At 40.6% G+C, this 17,714-nt stretch overlaps 1 protein-coding gene across 2 annotated transcripts in view; it reads right to left on the bottom strand.

Annotated features, from left to right (window-relative positions):
* LGR5 (leucine rich repeat containing G protein-coupled receptor 5) overlaps positions 1-17,714 on the bottom strand; it is a 131,179-nt gene that overhangs the window by 86,027 nt on the left and 27,438 nt on the right. The window lies entirely within an intron of this gene.

The raw sequence follows: 17,714 nt of genomic DNA, 5'->3' as shown, positions 1-17,714 counted from the left end.
AGAATATTGTTGTGGTGGGTTGTTTTTAAAAAATAATAAATATTTCAAATGACATCTCACTCACACATGCACACAATTTTTCACAGTACCCAGCACTTCAAGTGAGTTCAAGAAACCTGCAAATGTTACAAGAACATACATGATCCAAATGCACAGAAAAAATAAGACATTTTTTTAATTCAGATTTCTCAATGTTGTTGTTCTTTTGCAAACATAATCAAAAATCTCCAATTACCTACTTGAAAGCATGTATGACACAATAAACTCCCCAAATCCAGCAAACCAAGTTAAGTGAACTAGTTTTTAACATCTACTTGAGAAGTCTAGCTTGCTGCTTTTAAACATCATGGAACTATTCTAGCAATTTAATATTAGATAAAAATAATTTTGCAACTTATAAATTTATGTCCTGAAAATATTGCTTATATTGTTAATTTCTATTGTTAGTTATGTCTTATCTGGGTTTCTATTTGCCTAAGACGTATGAATGATTATTTTTATTACAGTCTTTGAAAGTTTAATCTGTTTTAGGTTGTAATACTAACAACAACAGCCTGAATGCAAATACTCAATTTTCATTAGCTAGGAACAGCTACCTAACTAAGAACATTTGCCTATGCCATTCTCTATAGAATTTGACATAGTCTGATGTTTGGAAGAGAGGTTAGTAATAATATTCCCAAGATATTTACACTTGTGAAAGAAGAGTACTGGTTTTATGATCTACTCACTTGATCTTAGCCAAAAACCTAAGACCACAATGGACTAGTTTTTCTAATCAAAATCTGCTATTCCTTAAATGCAAATTCTTTACCAAAGATATAAAAATAGTGACCATTTACTGCTGTCCAAAGTTAAGTTTGCAAATACTAAAGTAATAATTCTTATGACTTAATTTCCATGCAGCCGGTTTCATCATCAGATCTCCAAATATTCTAAATGGCAAAGTAAGTAGAAGTATCACCATTTCACTGAAAAAAGACTGGAAGAGACTTGGTCAAGATCATTCAGCAGGATAGCCATAGAGTACAAGTCTTCTGAAGCCCTTTCCAGCGCCTTATTCATAGATCACATTGCCTCCCAATTATATTATTCTCAAGACCCTTTAGGATACAGTTTCCATAAAGGATAGGTAACTTGGCAATAGTTTCACAGAACACCTACATAAAGTTATAGAATCATATATTTCATTGTAATGGATTCTTTCAGAATGAATATGCAAATAAGCAATGTTACTGTATTAGTAGGTACATAAGTACATACCCTTCCAGAAGTACAGAGACAAGTATGGTTGTATAAATAATCACTGTAGGGACTTCCTGACAATAAAATTATAGTATTTATTCACGCAATTGACTTCCAACTGCATCTATAATTCTTCTGGGAAGTTCACAAGAAACAATGATTAAGGTGTTTTTCTGCAAGGACTCACATTTCAAGAACTGAATCATGTATGTGGGAATATCTATAATTTTGCAGGAAGAAAGATTTGAGAGAGAGACATTACATAATATGCATAACTTTTCTAAAGAGATGCTTAGAATAACAAACTAGCGTGATTGCTTCATTGGTATATTGGTACATGGCAACTAGATCTGAGCCTACAAGACAAAACACGGAAATACTTTTTAAAAAAATCAGCTATGCTCTCAGTAGCCTTTATAATAATAGCAAGACATTGACACATGAGTCCATTATGTAGGCTTGTTTAATATCAGCATAAAAGGTGTATAAAAAATCAAGGAACTTGCTTTCCACCCTTCTACCCCCCCCCCCGAAAAAAGACTGCTATTAATTATTTTTAAATATTGTTTCTACAGGATGTTGAACACCTTTGCAATACAATGTCCACTAAAAAAGTAAATAAGTCTCAACTGGCTTAAGGACAGATCTCATAGGGAAGGGATGTTCTCCTCTGTTCCTGGCTAAGCACTGAGTACAAATGCAGCCTCTGGATGAAGAATGCGTTCTCTTTTCCTACTTTATTCACTCCAGAGGTGTTCAGCAGTTTCACCTGCACAGGCCCAGTCCTATTTCACTCTCCTAAAGTTAGAATACAGTTCCTCAGGTGTAACTGAGGGCAAAATTGGGCCCTTTAGTGAAGAAACTGTATTACAGTAATTTAAAATAGTACCTATTATTCTTACATATTCTGGGCATTTCTCTCATAGATGTCAAAGACTGACTTAAATCTGGACTATGGAACATTTGTTAAGCAAATACTACATGCATCATTAATCTTTTCAGGAAACAATTTTGCCATTCAGTTTATCCAAGACTCCAGCAGAGTGAGCAGACTAGAGCAAACAATTAGGGTCAGGAAGAAAGTAAAGATCAAAGATCAGATGAAGCATACTGAGTGCTGAATTAATTTGACAAGTACCTGACATTTTATTTAGGTGCAAAGATTCTGAGCCTCTGCTTTTCCTAAATACTGACTGAATGATGCTTATTGCTGTAAAGTCATTTCCCTTCAAACCTGGTACAAGATGTTCACTTGTGGTTGATAATATAAATGACAGTTACCGGGATACATTACAGAAATCACCCAGAGATGCCATCATTTATTGCATTTATCTAATATTTTATTAGGCTTAATTCAGTAATTTAAACAACTGTAGTAAGAAGAGCTAATTGAATGAGAAAAGAATGAGATTTCCCCGCCACCCATTTCTAATGACATTATCCAGTGATAGATTTAAAAAATATATATTTCTATAAATTAGGTAGCACAAGCTCTCTACTTTTTTATTCAAATACTTATTGTGATACACACACAGAGTGGCATCTTTACACATGGTATAAAATATCAAGGCTTTTGAAAATTAGTTTATCTGCCTTTAGAAAATTCAGATATATCTTGTTTTTGATGAAGGAATGTGGGGTCAAGCTGAGAAAAGTGAGACTTATGAGTTATAAGGCTAACTAAAAAGTTAATTCCTTCTCAGTTTCACAGTGTTTCAAACTTTTTTGTTTTTGTTACCCATTTGACTCAAACTTTTGCCAAAGCTTTAGGATGAGAAATGTCTTGTGGAAATATCTTGAATATCTTTTCCATTTCAGAATTTGCAAGCCAATTTTCTTCTTACTCCAAGTTTACAACAACTTGATTTTGCTTTTCCTGTATAACAGGAGGAAAGCTGAGACCAGTAAGGACAGAATATTGAGCACAAGCACCTTGAGATGTACAGAAGAAAATACAAGATTTGCCTGGAAGTATCTGAAGAAGACTCAAAACAGAGGGACAGAAGTTTCACAGGGCTTATTTCCTAAGTTGTACATTTGAGGTCCAATTCATTCTGTGTTACTAAATAATCCCCAATTATAAACTCTGCACAGCACAAACATCTTAACTGATCTAGACTATTATGATCTAGAAGTTCTCCTTAGGCATACCGATATAACTGTGATGACTTCACTTGGCTTGTGAGGGTGTAACTGTAGGTAGAGTTTGTTCCACTGTTCTTTAAATTGCACCAAAATGTAAGGTCTACACCTTATTTTACATATGTGTATTTGTTTCATTTTGCTATTGCAGCACAATTTGGAAGGATAAAAAGGTAACTAATTTTTATGGCATTCAATAGAAGAAAAAACTGAAAAAATGAAATTATAAGCCTAGAAACCCTGGGTAAAATCCTGGTCCTTTTGAAGACTATGGCAGTGCTCCATTAAATTCCCTCTAGACTGCACTTCATTACCTACATACATAATTTCAAGTTTTGTATTTCAGAGGTGTTTTCAGATGGATTAATGGATTATGTTTAGCTTCATATTTATACTTTTTTCCTTCTCTACAGTTATCCCTTTTTCTTGTATTGGAATTTCATGTTTGATTTTTAGTAACACCAGCTTTCATTATATTTAACATATTTTATTCTGTTCTACAGTTCTCAGAACTTCAGCAAGGGATCTGATGCTTTATATTACATATATTAACTTTATACTCCAATTTATGCAATTGGTAATCTTTGTGGAAAGGCTTTGCTGAAATATATATTACAGGTGCACCAATACATCAGTCCGATATTGGATCGGCACCAGTATGAAGAAAATTGTCTATATTGGAAATCGGCCTGATGTGGCCAATAATTTGGCTGATAAATGGCCTGTGCATGTACACAGCCACAGCGCAGCATGTAGGCATTGAGGAGCACAGCTGGAAGCATGGAGAGCTGTGTGCAGCTGGTAAGTCTGTTGTGGTGGAAGGGAAGGGGCGTGGGGGTGCAGATCAAGACCCCCCATGGTGAGGAGGGTGTGGGGGTGGGACTGGGGCAGGGGCAGGTGCTGCCCAGCCAGGGCTCATATAGGGGGCACAGGGGGCAGCTCTTGCTGCTGCACACAGCTATTCGGCGGCTTGTCTGCTCATCCAGCGGCTCCTGCCATTGCTCCCAGCACTTGTGTGGGAGGGCATGGGGGGGGGGGGCGTGTGCCCCCAGATCTGCGCAGGGCAGGAGGCGGACAGGGGCTATGGGGTGGCTATGGCAATTTTGGGGGTGGCTGTAGCCCACATCTATAGCCCCCTCCCAGCACTGCCACCGCCACCTACCTGGTGCCACCCCAGTGCCAGTTCCACCCACACCCCATGTAGATCTGAGGCACATGGACCCCCTCCCTCCCCTGCCCTTCTGGGGTACATGCAGCAGGGAGAGCCACCCCCCTGCACCCCCTGAATGAGCCGTGGCTCTGTCCCATGCCCTGCCCTGCCCCAGCCCCACTCCCTCCCTCACCACAGGGGCCTTGATCTGCCTCCCCACACCCCTTTCCTCCCCGCTTCCCATTCCACCACAACAGACTTACCAGCTGCACACAGCTGTATTGGAAATGAGATCAGTATTGGCTGATATACCTCCTTAAAAATTGGCTATTAGTATTGGCCCCAAAAATCTCTATCAGTGTACCCATAAAATATATATTTACACATTCTTCTGTTCTGTAGTAACCAAACTGAACATTTTAAACCTGTCTTGAAACTTATGGAGCTTCAGTTTTGCCACTTTCCTTCATGCACAGTGTCCACTGATGTCAGTGGGAGTCTGTTCTGCTGAAATATGGTAGGCTCTGAAGTCTGCTGGTTTCAGACTGGCCAATAGCCTTTTTAGCACCTTATGTACAGGTCAGAGGAACTAAAAGATCAAAACATTTGGCACGGACTGATTAGGGAAAAGGTCTCCTGTTTTATTTCCTGATATGAACTATTTTAATAAAAATAGATTTATAATCTATTTTAACATTTAGAATAGATAAGAAATCTATCTCTAAGTTCCAGGAGCTACTTATGGCTTGTTCCATTTACACTGGAAAAAAGGAGCACAATATTAAAAATGTTACCCTTCTGAACTATGTGAAGGAGCCTTAAAGTAGGAGTAAATATACTTTTGCTTTACGGCCCCATAATGCTGATGGAATAGTATCAAGTGGTTTTGAAATTCATGAAAATCAGGCTCTTTAATTTTACACTGAAAGCATTTCAGCCTGAGCTCTACAGCTTTTGCACCAGGATAACTCTACTGTTTAGGGTTTTTTAAAAATCCAATATAGTTATTCTGGTGTAGTCTCTGGTGTAAATGCAGTTATCCTTGTATAAAGCTGTCATGGGAACATCTATACCTATATAGGTAAAGCAGTATACCTTTCTTTTTTTTAACACTCCATGTATATTTCCACTGACAGTAACAGGACTACTAGTGGAGTAAGCTACTACTTTGAGTGAGGGTGGTGGCTAGATCTTAAATATATAGTTGGTGTTAGCTGTTTTATTTACTAAATGTATATTTATATAATTCATTTTTTGTCAACCTCATATCTCTGGATGGTGAGCTGCCATTTTCTGTGTAGATCTTAAAATGACTGAAAGGAAAATCTTTCAATGACAGATAATTAAATGCTGCTGTCCTGCCAAATCCTCTGCTACATCTTGGTTTCAGATCTTAAATATTAGTGTCATATCTTGATGGAGAAAGTGTGCTGTGATATTCAAAACACCAATATTTTGCAAATAAAAGCAGGCACTGCCAAATTTTCTTTACATGTTAACTACATGACCCTGTATGTATCTATGAAACTGTACCCATCTGCTCCACATCTTTGAACCTGATTGGATACAATGAAAAATGCCTTACACTTGTAAGCTTGTCTAACCATGTAGTTGGTTCAATAAAAGATGTCAACCCCCCAAAATCCTTGCCTCTTGAACATGAAGTGAATTTTCCAAGGACACTCTTCTGTTTAACGGCTTGAAGTGCTTTAAAAATTCAGATAATCATCAATATTCCCAGCGGAAACTGAGGGACTAAAGGAGCAAGTGGTTTGCCACTTTTTATGTAGTAGATCAATGAAAAAGCTAGGAAGGAGAACTCAGGACTGCCTGGCCCACTGAAATCAATGATAAAATACCCATTGACTTCAGTGATGCCAAGATTTCACCCCAGTTCTTTTGACTTTCTGTCCCATGCTGTACCTGCTAGACAAGTGATTCTCAACCAGGGTGTTATAAGATCCTTTTAAAGGTATTGTGTGTTGCTAAACAATATCAGCGCTACTAGGTGTATAAACACCACACATGATTCACAAGATAGATCCAGAGATTTCAAACAGGAATTCATAGTGTGTGTGTGTAAATTAAAAAGTTTCATAGTTTCATAGTTGGTAGGGTTGGAAGAGACCTAAGCAGATCATCTAGTCTGACCCCCTGCCACAGGCAGGAAAGGATGCTGGGGTAAAATGACCCCAGGTAGGTGGCTGTCTAGCCTCCTTTTGAAGACCCCCATGGTAGGGGTGAGCACCACTTCCCTTGGAAGTTGGTTCTAGCTCCTAGCCACTCTGACAGTGAAGTAGTGCCTCCTGATAGAGTTAGAGTAGTGTAAGACGGATGTTGTAGCTGCGATGGTCCAGAAGTTATGGGAGAGGCACAAATTTCTTAGGGTGATATTTTTACTGGACCAACTATGTAGTTGGGATAAAGTTAGACAAGCCTTCTAATATAATAAATTCTTTATCAGGTCTCTGAGATGACAGGAAGCCAGGTACAGCATAGTGAAACACAGCAGAGGGGAGGGACTGAGAAATTTTCAGTGGTAGCAGACACAATTAACAGAAGAAAAGAAGTTGATTGCTGGGAAATGAAGGCCTATCAAAAGGGAAGAGGGTCGATATCACCTTCCTTGTGTGGAAAGAATTCAGGAGTTAGATAAATTATAATGTATCATAAACCTGATATCAGTGTTTGCTGCTGCAGACAGTCCTTAGTTCTTAGTGTCCAGCCAGGTTATGATTTTTTTGTTCCAAAGTTTGCCCTCTAAAGGTGTTGAATAAATTTCCCTTAAACATGAGGATAGTGAGGTCAGAGCAGGAGTAGTAGTTAAAAAGAGAATTCAGTTTTGGTTTGGTCACTAGGGGATAAAGATATAATATTTACAGACAATCAAATATAACTTCATTATATTTTTTGGAATGTTCTCACTTGGAAAAAGAAAATGTGAAAGATGTTTCATAGCTTCTTCTTCATGTAATGTTAACACTTCTTTTTCTCTCCCTATTCTTTTTCTTTCATTATTTTGGATTAGTCCTCTCTGCCTTTGGTTTCTTGCATTTCCCCCTTATTTGTGTATTTCTCCTTTAATTCCTTACATTTCTTCAGTCTTGCTTGCTTTACTCCTATAGCCCCATCTTTTCCATGGTCTCTCCCTACTTTTTGTTTCAGTTTTGATCTAGGGTTGGTCAAACTGACTGATCAAATATCGGTCAGAAATTGTAAAAAAATGCCAATAGGTTCAAATAATACACAGAAAAAGTAAAAATATCCCATTCAAATGTGTCCAAAAACAATAAAAATTATACTTCTGTCAAGAAAAATACATACAAATGTAGTTCCTCCCCTCCAACTGCTGTAATCATTGACCGGTTAAAAAAATATGCAGTCAATTGACTGGTCAATTTACAGTATTTGATTGGTCAATTGACTGGCTTGCCAACCCTAGTTTGATCAGCTTCCTGATCAGTTTCATCAGGAAAGGAAAATGATTACTTAGCATTACATCAGTATGGTAGTAGCACTTTCCAGATGGAACTGAAATTAACAATTTGAAATTAAAGGCTTAAATTCTGGCATATGCCACTTTGGTGAGCCACCAAAAAACTTGCTTGTAGAAGGGTAGATGACATGAATGGGTGTCCTCTAAGTCCTGACAGAACTGCCATTTCTATAGTTTACCAGCTCTACCCTGCCCTTAGATGAGTGGTAGGAATGAGAAGATATCTTTCACACATGGCTGTTGTTAAAATTCTTCATCAAACTGAGGCAAAACTTATTCCACCTTCAAGCAAAGGGGAAAGAGAGAAATATAGCCAAATCAGCAGTAAGTCACTAGCTGGGAACTTCATCTTATTTTCCACATGCTATAGAGTCCAACTTTGCCTTTCTTCATAAGAGAAGACTTCAGGGTAGTGGAACTTAATGTTACATGTCTTTAGCACCCATGTATTGGGGACACAAATTCAAAAGGCTGGACTGGTGACATTGTGCAGAGGCTTTGGTATTAAGTGGTGCAAGGTGTACACACTTGTAGGAAAAGGATTCATCCTCTCAGCCTGGGCCATGTGCTGGCATCAGCTTTTGAATGTTAAACAGGCCACCTCTCTGTCTTTAGATTGTTTGTACAGATTCCAGTAGACACAGATATACTACTTTTTATACATTTCACACTGGGGAAATCCTATCATCACCAACAAAGGATAGAAGGGCTAGATACTTTTTAAAATTAAAAGCATAAATTCTGCAGATACTGTCTGAATAAGGCTCTGATATATTCTGTGCCTGTTGATACATTCAGGCCAAAATCCCAGCAGAATTCTCTGTCTAGATTTGGCGGGAGGGGTTCTGCCACTTATTGTTTTGTATTAGCTCTAAAGAATTTTCTCCTTGGTGCTTAAATGAGAGAATATTCAGGAAGGCAAAGGGAAAAATGAAGGACTGCTGCAATCCTGTGCCCAAGTTAAACAAAATATAAAGGAATATCTAGGCCAGCGAACCTTTGTCTGCAACTTTTTCTAATTTAATCTGATAACATAACTATTTTTGAAAGAATGGATGCATTAAGGCAACCATTCAATGAGTCACAAAGAGGGCAAAGGGAAATATTTAAAATTGGCTGAGACAAGAGTTATTTTTAATTAAAAAATGCTCAAGTATGTGACCTGCCACATGGAATATAGTGGGGTACTTTTTAAGTCAAAGTAAAAGATAAATGCCAGCAGTACAAACACATGCAGAAAAGGTGGGGAATATTTTCTAACCATTTTTCAAATTAAAAAAAAAAATCAAGCTTCTCTTTTGCTATTTCCAACTCTCATATTAAAAATCTATTAGCAGAAAGGCTATTGATGGGCTGACCAAGAGCAAACAGACTTTTTCTGGAAACAGTTCCATTCAGTTCTCATGGCCAAACAAAAGCAGATTGGCACATTCAGTTATAGACAAATGTCTTTGAAAGGGGCCTTTCCATCCCCTTTTCCATAGCCACGCGTTTCGGGGTCCTGTATGCTGAAGGAAGCCAGTGAAAGATTGAAGGGGGTGGGAGGACCACGGGCTACCACGGAGATCCTTCAAAGTCGTCTTCTTCTATAGTGGAAGGATTTCCCTTTAAATCCTTTTCAATAGCATATTGATGGTTTTGAAAGCGTAAATGGCATTTGTCAACCATCAGTAAATCTTTAAAACTGTTTCTGCAAATAGCCCAACTCTGAGTCTCAGCTTTTCCCATTAATCTGTACGTAAGGCTGGTGAAGACTTTTTCAGAGCCTAGATAATGCCTGGATTAAAAGATCCATTCAGAAAGGAAAGCTTTAGCATTCACCTTGTGTACATAGCCATTTCACCAGTGGTATTCATGGGTTGTTATTTCAACTCTGCATTTGTCTCGCAAACAAGACATTTTGCCACAAAGGCTTGGTAGAGACATTCTTCAGTGAATTACTGAAACCTAGCCCCTCTATTTGTCATGGCTTGTTATTTTTATCAAGTGTAATCAGTTCAAATAGGAACCCTAGATTGACAGCTTTACAATTATGTTACTATTTTAAAAGAGAAAGGTATGTTTCTTCTAATTCAACAATGAAGCTGATTAAAGCACAACTTGATTGCTTAATGTAACAAAGCACTCTTACATTTCTCCTACTGAAAGGCCTGTAAACTGTTCTGTTAATTTTATTTTAAAATAATTAAAAGAAACTTACAATAATCATCATTTAACTGTGTTTTCTCTTGTGACTTCTTTTTAAAGACAAAGACCCTTTTACACATGTACTAGGTTAATTTTTTTCTCATAGTTTTCACAATTATTCAATTTATATTTTAGGGATTTTTTCCGTAATTTGGTTATCCTCAAACCCAGGGGTGGGCAAAATATGGCCCATGGGCTGGATCTGGCCCACTAACTGATTCGATGGACAGGAGTTGGCCAAATGAAGGATCCAGTCCACAGGCAGAGAGCGGGTCTGGCAGCCACATGGTGCCAGGCCACCAGGGCTTCTTCTGGCATGATGTGCGCTCTCTCTCTCTCTCTCTCTCTCTCTCTCTCTGAGCCAAGGCTGTGGCCATCATAGAAGTGGAATTATAATCTGCCCACAGATGTAGTATGCCCCACCTCTCCCCTGCACCTGGAGCCCCAACCCAGAAGCTGCTGGCTGCATTTGGGCAGCTGTGGACACATCTGACAGCTGCTGGATCTGGATTGGGCATGGAGGGTGGAGCAGGGAACACTAAAGCTGCAGGTTGTGGGGGAGGGAGCAGGGAGGACAAGGGGAGTACTGAAGCTGCAGCTGAGTTCAGGCTTCTGCACAGCTCAGGGAAGGAGGGAGGGAGACAGGAGAGAGATGTGTGGCCTTCGACAGGTCACCAAAACTTATTAAGTGGCCCACCAGCCTAAATAATTGCCCACCTCTGCTCCAAACCAAACACACACACAAACACCTTCCTGCCCCATACATGCAAGCTTGCATTGTTTGGGTCACTCTTACCTGTCTAATATTTATATTCTTTCCCTTCTTACTTTCAGACATTCAGGCTTGGCTTCTCATTCACTGTATCTGACCACTACCAAAATACTGTCTGGGAATGGTTTAACTCTAAAGATTATTCATCAGCATATTCTTGGGAACTCCTTTCCTCCTCTTCCTTCATGAACCTGCTCTTCTATATAGACAGCATCAGGTACAGCGTCTGCCTTTAGCTGCATGGGAGGGTAAACAAGTCCACTCCCTTTCCCCAGGAATTGTGAAGCCAGAGATCTGAGATATCTCACCGGGAACCTAGCATTTTGTCATTGTTGTTTAAATGCTTAATTAGAAATATTTATGCATAGGAGAGAAAAAGAGTAGAGAAAGAGGAAAAGAATGAAATGTGACTCAGAAAACTTTAAATGGCTGCCTGTGGAGATCACTACAAAATGTTTTTTACATGAAGATAAATTGTAACAACCTATCAATTAAAAAATTCTAAATTCAAGTATCTTCAAGCCTATTCACTGAGTCTGCTGTCAGAAGGCTGTTATCTCCATGCTGGTCAGCTCATGGTGATGGACATGGAAATATTCAACCTGGAGGCGGAGTGAGATTCTCTTCCTCTTTTATACTACACAGATCTTATTTGTTCCTATAATATCATGCAAAAAGAGAAATATCTGGTTGTAGATTTATGTTTGCCCCTAGGATCATTTAAATACTACTATACAATCATTTCCAGTTTTTTACTCTAGTCCAGAATCTTTGGAGGATGACATTCAAGCAATTCATAATTGCATTTGGTCTTTTCACCTATCTCATTATGAACGTGCATCAAATTTAGTTGCTTCCACTACTGGAGGACTGTGTTACTGCTTTTTAAGGAGAAAATTCCCATGTTTTGGGTAAGCCTAATTATGAGAAAACTCTTTTTATCATTACCTGACTTGACAAGTGATCATCATATCTTCACTGTAGAGCTCCCCTGGATGGCTGCCACCCAGATGCACGCAGCCCATGTGTAAACAGTCACTGAAAAGCCATACCTGAGATACTGTGTCTTCATCGGTGCTATACTGCCTCCTAGGTGCCCCTAGAACTTCTGGAGGCCCATTCCATGGTTCTTTGTACTGCAGTGAGGCCACTCACTGGCTCCTTTTCTAGTGAATTGTGGGAAAACTCATTTTTCCTAAGACCAGGAGAAGAACTGTGGGAAAGCACTGGGAAACAATCAATCAACAGTTGAGAGACTTGCATCCTCACTGCAAAACAAGTTACCCAAGTGAAAGCAGAAGCTAGGCTCTAACTCCCCCAGCTAGTTGGGTTGAAATTCCCCCAGCTAGCTGGATTGAAAGTATCACTAGGCATGGATTAAAGGGGTTTGCATGTGGATGGAAAGAGGGGGCTGGGGGCAATGAAAACCCCTTCAGTTAATACATACTCTGGCTGACTGCAGTGCCAATGGTGGGAGAGGGGAGGTGACATGTCTGTAAGATAGGGCACTACATACAGCTGGGGGCAGGGTGGTTTTGGTGTGGGACACTACAGGAAAAAACTTGCTTCCTTCCTCTCTCTCACCACCCTGGTCTGATAGAACTTGAGTTTGATGATATTCTGGGGCACATCCTAAGGCCTAGTTATTTACTCAGGCTTTTCTGTGGATGAAGGGAGATATTTTCTTTTATGTGGGAGAGTGAGGAGCTTGCTTTCACATTGTCAAGTTGTCAGTCTAAATGATTTGTGATGTGTTAAAGTTTTTCTTTCTTTTTCTTTCTGTAAGTCTTCCCAGAAACATGAAATATGTACCAATGGCAATATTTTAAAAGGCTCTTGAAACACTACGGGAAATGAAGAGGCCTTAGGTTCCAAAATCACTGAGGTACATCTGAAAATGTTCCCCCTCTATAAATCGGGAAAACAAAAAATACTTTCTTTGTTGCAGACTATTTTCTTCCATATAACCTTCATTGACTATGATTTAATCTCATTTAATTATCAGAGATGTAGGTTAGTGATTAGGGGCCTTTGTACACGCCACAAAATTGGCTTTTAAAGTGGCTTAAATGCCCTTTTGCACCACTTTTATGCTGCGACTGTTTACACTGTTGGCGGTGTAATGTGATTTAATGGCATGGCTGTTTACACTGTCAGCAGGAGGTTGCACGTTAAATGACTTTGGGAGGCAGCAGAATAAAATATGTCTGAGGTGTTTTAGTTTGCTACCTTACAGCTGCGGAGGAATGCACCAAGCCCTGTGCAGCTCTGGGGCTGTACAGGCAGCCTGGGTAGGCAGCTTGGCGGCAACCTGTGCAAGAAGACTCCACTGAAGGAAAAAAAAAAAGTGGTAAGCCTGTTCTTTTTTTTTTCTCCCTGGAACCTGCCTGCCTGAACTGCTCAGGGGCCAAGTGCTTCTCTTCATGGCTGTCGGTTGGGGGTGGGGTGCGGTGCTTCCCTCCATGGTTATGGTACCCCCTGGGACCACCCGTGCCAGATGCCTGTGGGAGGATGCCGTCTGGGGGTCTGCCACTGCTGCAGAGGGAAACACCTCCCTCCTCCCCCCGCAGCTCAAGGACCGCTTGGCCCACCGGCAACTCCCCACCCTGCCCCACCCCCGGCTGCCAGAGAGGCAGGTAAGGATCAGGCCCAACTGTTGTGTTCACACATGGGGGTTTACTTCACCCTAAATGGAAACGGTGTCTTTAAAAACCCACTGCTTCAATTTAGGGAGAATTAAACTGAAGTAAACCCCCATGGTGTTTACAAGCAGCCTAGGGCTCCTAAGCAAAAAGTCCTGATTCTTAGGACACTACAGTGCTATGAAGAGACATATGAGCTCTTATACTGAGTATAGCTGAGTGACCCTCAGAAGAGTAATCCCTCAGTAGGAACACCACCTTAAAGTAGCTATACTTGCTCCCAGTACCCAAGTACCTCATTTATCTTTATGTAACACAGCATATTGTAGACATACCCTTACATTTTTTTCCTGGCATTGCCATGGGCTCTAGCATTAAAACCGTCACAGTGGGGTTGTGAGACTTAACACTGTAGATTTTTTTGTGGGAAGCTAGATGTGGTAGTGGTAGATGAGTTAAGTTCAATATGAAACCTTAGAGCTTCTTCATTAAAATTAGGCTCGACTGGAAGAAGGTTAAGACTAAATGGAAACTTTCATTATTAGAGCTGATGGTTTGTTATTGAAGGAAAGACACAAATCCTTTTAGTTCTTTGTTTCTTTGGAAGAAAATATACAGGTTTGGAAAGCTAATATGAAAGGTCTCTTAGTACTTCTCTCAGGTCTAGAGATGCAGGTTCTGGATACCAACAGGTTGCATCTGTTTTTACCCCAAGTCCTATGGGAATATAGTAAAAAACAGATTTTGCTCAAAGTTGTGGGATAGAATAATTGTTTCCTCCTTTAAATGTTCAATTTATATGACTAAATATACTCTGGCTCAATTTGAGCCACAGTAAAGTAATCCCGACATCACCATCTATATATACATTTAAGCACAGTAATTTACTGCATTGCTGGATACCACTTGTATCTTCTGGGACTATCTGGTAGCACAGTAAATTAGTCTACTGAGCCCTAATTGCTGTGCATGTGTAGATAGTGAAACTTTACTGTGCAGCAAATTAGTCTGCTGTGCAGTAAAGAATCTCATGTAGACGCACCCAGGAAGTGCTTGGGGGCGGGAGGAGCTTAATCTTCATAATGGAATCCGTTGGAAAAAAAAATTTGAGAGGGGATTTCCTTCCCTTCTCAGAGGCTCAGGAGTGTGCTATCTGGCACAAAGTAATTATGTACTAGTCAAATCTTCTTCTTTGATAATACTTAGCTCTGTAGAGTACATTTCTTCCATAGATCTCAAAACACTTTACAAAAGAGATAAGTATTATTATCTTCATTTTAACAGATAGAGACTGAGAAATAGGGAGTGAAGTGATTTGTTGATGGACATGCAGCAAAATGAGTGATAAAGGTAGATAAAGAACCCAGATCTCTAGTCCAATGCTCTATCCAATAGGTCATATTGCCTCCTTTATTTATACAAATGATAAACCCAGGTTTAACACATCTGTGGCACCTCAGCAATTAGTTAATCTTTTCCTTACTTTCTTTTCCTTCATTTTTTCCTTCTGCCAACTTTCATTCCCTTTGACTTTGCTATTACTTACAAACTAATACAAAGAGCTTACTTAATATGGGTGTAAATGTATGTAAAATATGGTGTGTCATAAACTGTATTTTAGGAGATGGAAAACACAGCTAGAGAAGCTATCTCCTCCTGTTTGTTGGTGAAATTGCATTGCAACTAATTCTCTAGTGTAAATGCTATTCAAAATGTCTTGCTAAGTGGGGAAATTAATTTAGCAAATTTTAGCAGTACTTTAAAGATGCTCTTTTTGAATAGGGTATCTATAAGAGAGAATATATGCTCCTTTTCTCTCTATTCATATTATCAAATGATTTTCCCATTTATCTATCATTGCTGGGAAAGCTTCTCTGTGTACAGTCTATTTCTGTGTTTTAATAGTTCCTAGCACAATGGCATCCCAGTCCTGATTAAGGCTTTTAAGTTGCAATATAACCACAATACAAATAATGAATACTATCCTTATTCTTATTTGACTTTGAAATGAAATCTGTTCCTTACAAATCTGTTTTATTCCTATCTGCTATTTACAACACAAACACAGAAAGCCAGGTCCTATTACACTGTTAGGAGTAGGTACAAACATTACATTTTGATTGACCTAACCAGGGTTAGAGCGATTTAAATGCCCACTCGTGCAAGTGTCCTCAGGGTTTAAGTTGGCCAAAAAATGGTGCACCTCATATAAGTTAGTTCATCTCAGGAAACAAACTTAGATTGAGAAAGGGTTAACCTGATCTACAAAGGGCTTAACCTGATCTAGTGAACACCTGCATGCATTCACAGTACAGCACCAAGGCGGGAAAGCCTAGCCACTAGCCTCAGCCCCACAGCTGTGATGTTTCTATTCCCCTGACTCTGACCAGGCTATTCTCAGCCCTCTGATCCCTCCCTAACTGGGCAAAGACAGGCCCCTCCTGCAGACCTGCCAGTCCTGTCTCCTCCCCCAAGACCCACCAAACACCCCCTGGACCCACTACCTCTCGCCTCTGCAAACCTGCCAGCAGCCCCTCACCCTGAATAACTTATCTTGGGCTGCCTGCGCCACTCCAAACAGTGGCGAATGCCTGCACATGCTACTCCTGGTCTAGTCTAGGCATCTTACAGCCACTTAAAAGTAGACTGGGTGCAGTGAACATTTGTATGTACCCAAGATGTCTATGTCTGATTCTATTCCAATGTACTTGAGTCCATGGCAAAATCTTTGAAAAAATTATCAAGGCTCACATTTGCGAGAGCCCGGCAGGACAAATTATGCTGAGGGGAAACCAGCACGGGTTCGTAGCAGGCAGATCATGCCTGACTAATCTAGTCTCTTTTTATGTCCAGGTTACGAAATGCCTGGACACAGGAGGAGGGGTGGATGTCGTATACTTAGACTTCAGGAAGGCCTTCGATACAGTATCCCACCTCATACTGGTGAACAAGTTAAGAGGCTGTGACTTGGATGACTACACAGTCCGGTGGGTGGCGAATTGGCTAGAGGGTTGCACCCAGAGAGTCGTGGTGGATGGGTCGGTTTCAACCTGGAAGAGTGTGGCCAGTGGGATCCCGCAGGGCTCGGTCCTGGGACTGATACTCTTTAATGTCCTCATCAGTGACTTGGACGAGGGAGTGAAATGTACTCTGTCCAAGTTTGCAGATGACACAAAGCTATGGGGAGAAGTGGACACGCTGGAGAACAGGGAACAGCTGCAAGCAGACCTGGACAGGTTGGACAAGTGGGCAGAAAACAACAGAATGCAGTTCAACAAGAAGAAATGCAAAGTGCTGCACCTAGGGAGGAAAAATGTCCGGCACACCTACAGCCTAGGGAATGACCTGCTGGGTGGCACGGAAGTGGAAAGGGACCTTGGAGTCCTAGCGGACTCCAAGATGAACATGAGTCGGCAGTGTGACGAAGCCATCAGAAAAGCTAATGGCACTTTATAGTGCATCAGCAGATGCATGACGAATAGGTCCAGGGAGGTGATACTTCCCCTCTATAGGGCGTTGGTCAGACCGCAGTTGGAGTACTGCGTGCAATTCTGGGTACCGCACTTCAAGAGGGATGCGGATAACCTGGAGAGAGTCCAGAGAAGGGCCACTTGTATGGTTAAGGGCTTGCAGACCAAGCCCTACGAGGAGAGACTAGAGAACCTGGACCTTTTCAGCCTCCGCAAGAGAAGGTTGAGAGGCGACCTTGTGGCTGCCTATAAGTTCATCACGGGGGCACAGAAGGGAATTGGTGAGGATTTATTCACCAAGGCGCCCCCAGGGGTTACAAGAAATAATGGCCACAAGCTAGCCGAGAGCAGATTTAGATTGGACATTAGGAAGAACTTCTTCACAGTCAGAGTGGCCAAGGTCTGGAACGGGCTCCCAAGGGAGGTGGTGCTCTCCCCTACCCTGGGGGTCTTCAAGAGGAGGTTAGATAGACATCTAGCAGGGGTCATCTAGACCCAGCACTCTTTCCTGCCTATGCAGGGGGTCAGACTCGATGATCTATTGAGGTCCCTTCCGACCCTAACATCTATGAATCTATAAGCAAACATAAATCAGTGGGGTCAGTGACAT

The sequence above is a fragment of the Alligator mississippiensis genome, chromosome 4 (genome assembly GCF_030867095.1).
Source record: "Alligator mississippiensis isolate rAllMis1 chromosome 4, rAllMis1, whole genome shotgun sequence".
Lineage (NCBI taxonomy): Eukaryota > Metazoa > Chordata > Crocodylia > Alligatoridae > Alligator > Alligator mississippiensis.
Note: the sequence above shows the minus strand (reverse complement) of the source record. Positions and strands in the feature narration are given on the sequence as shown.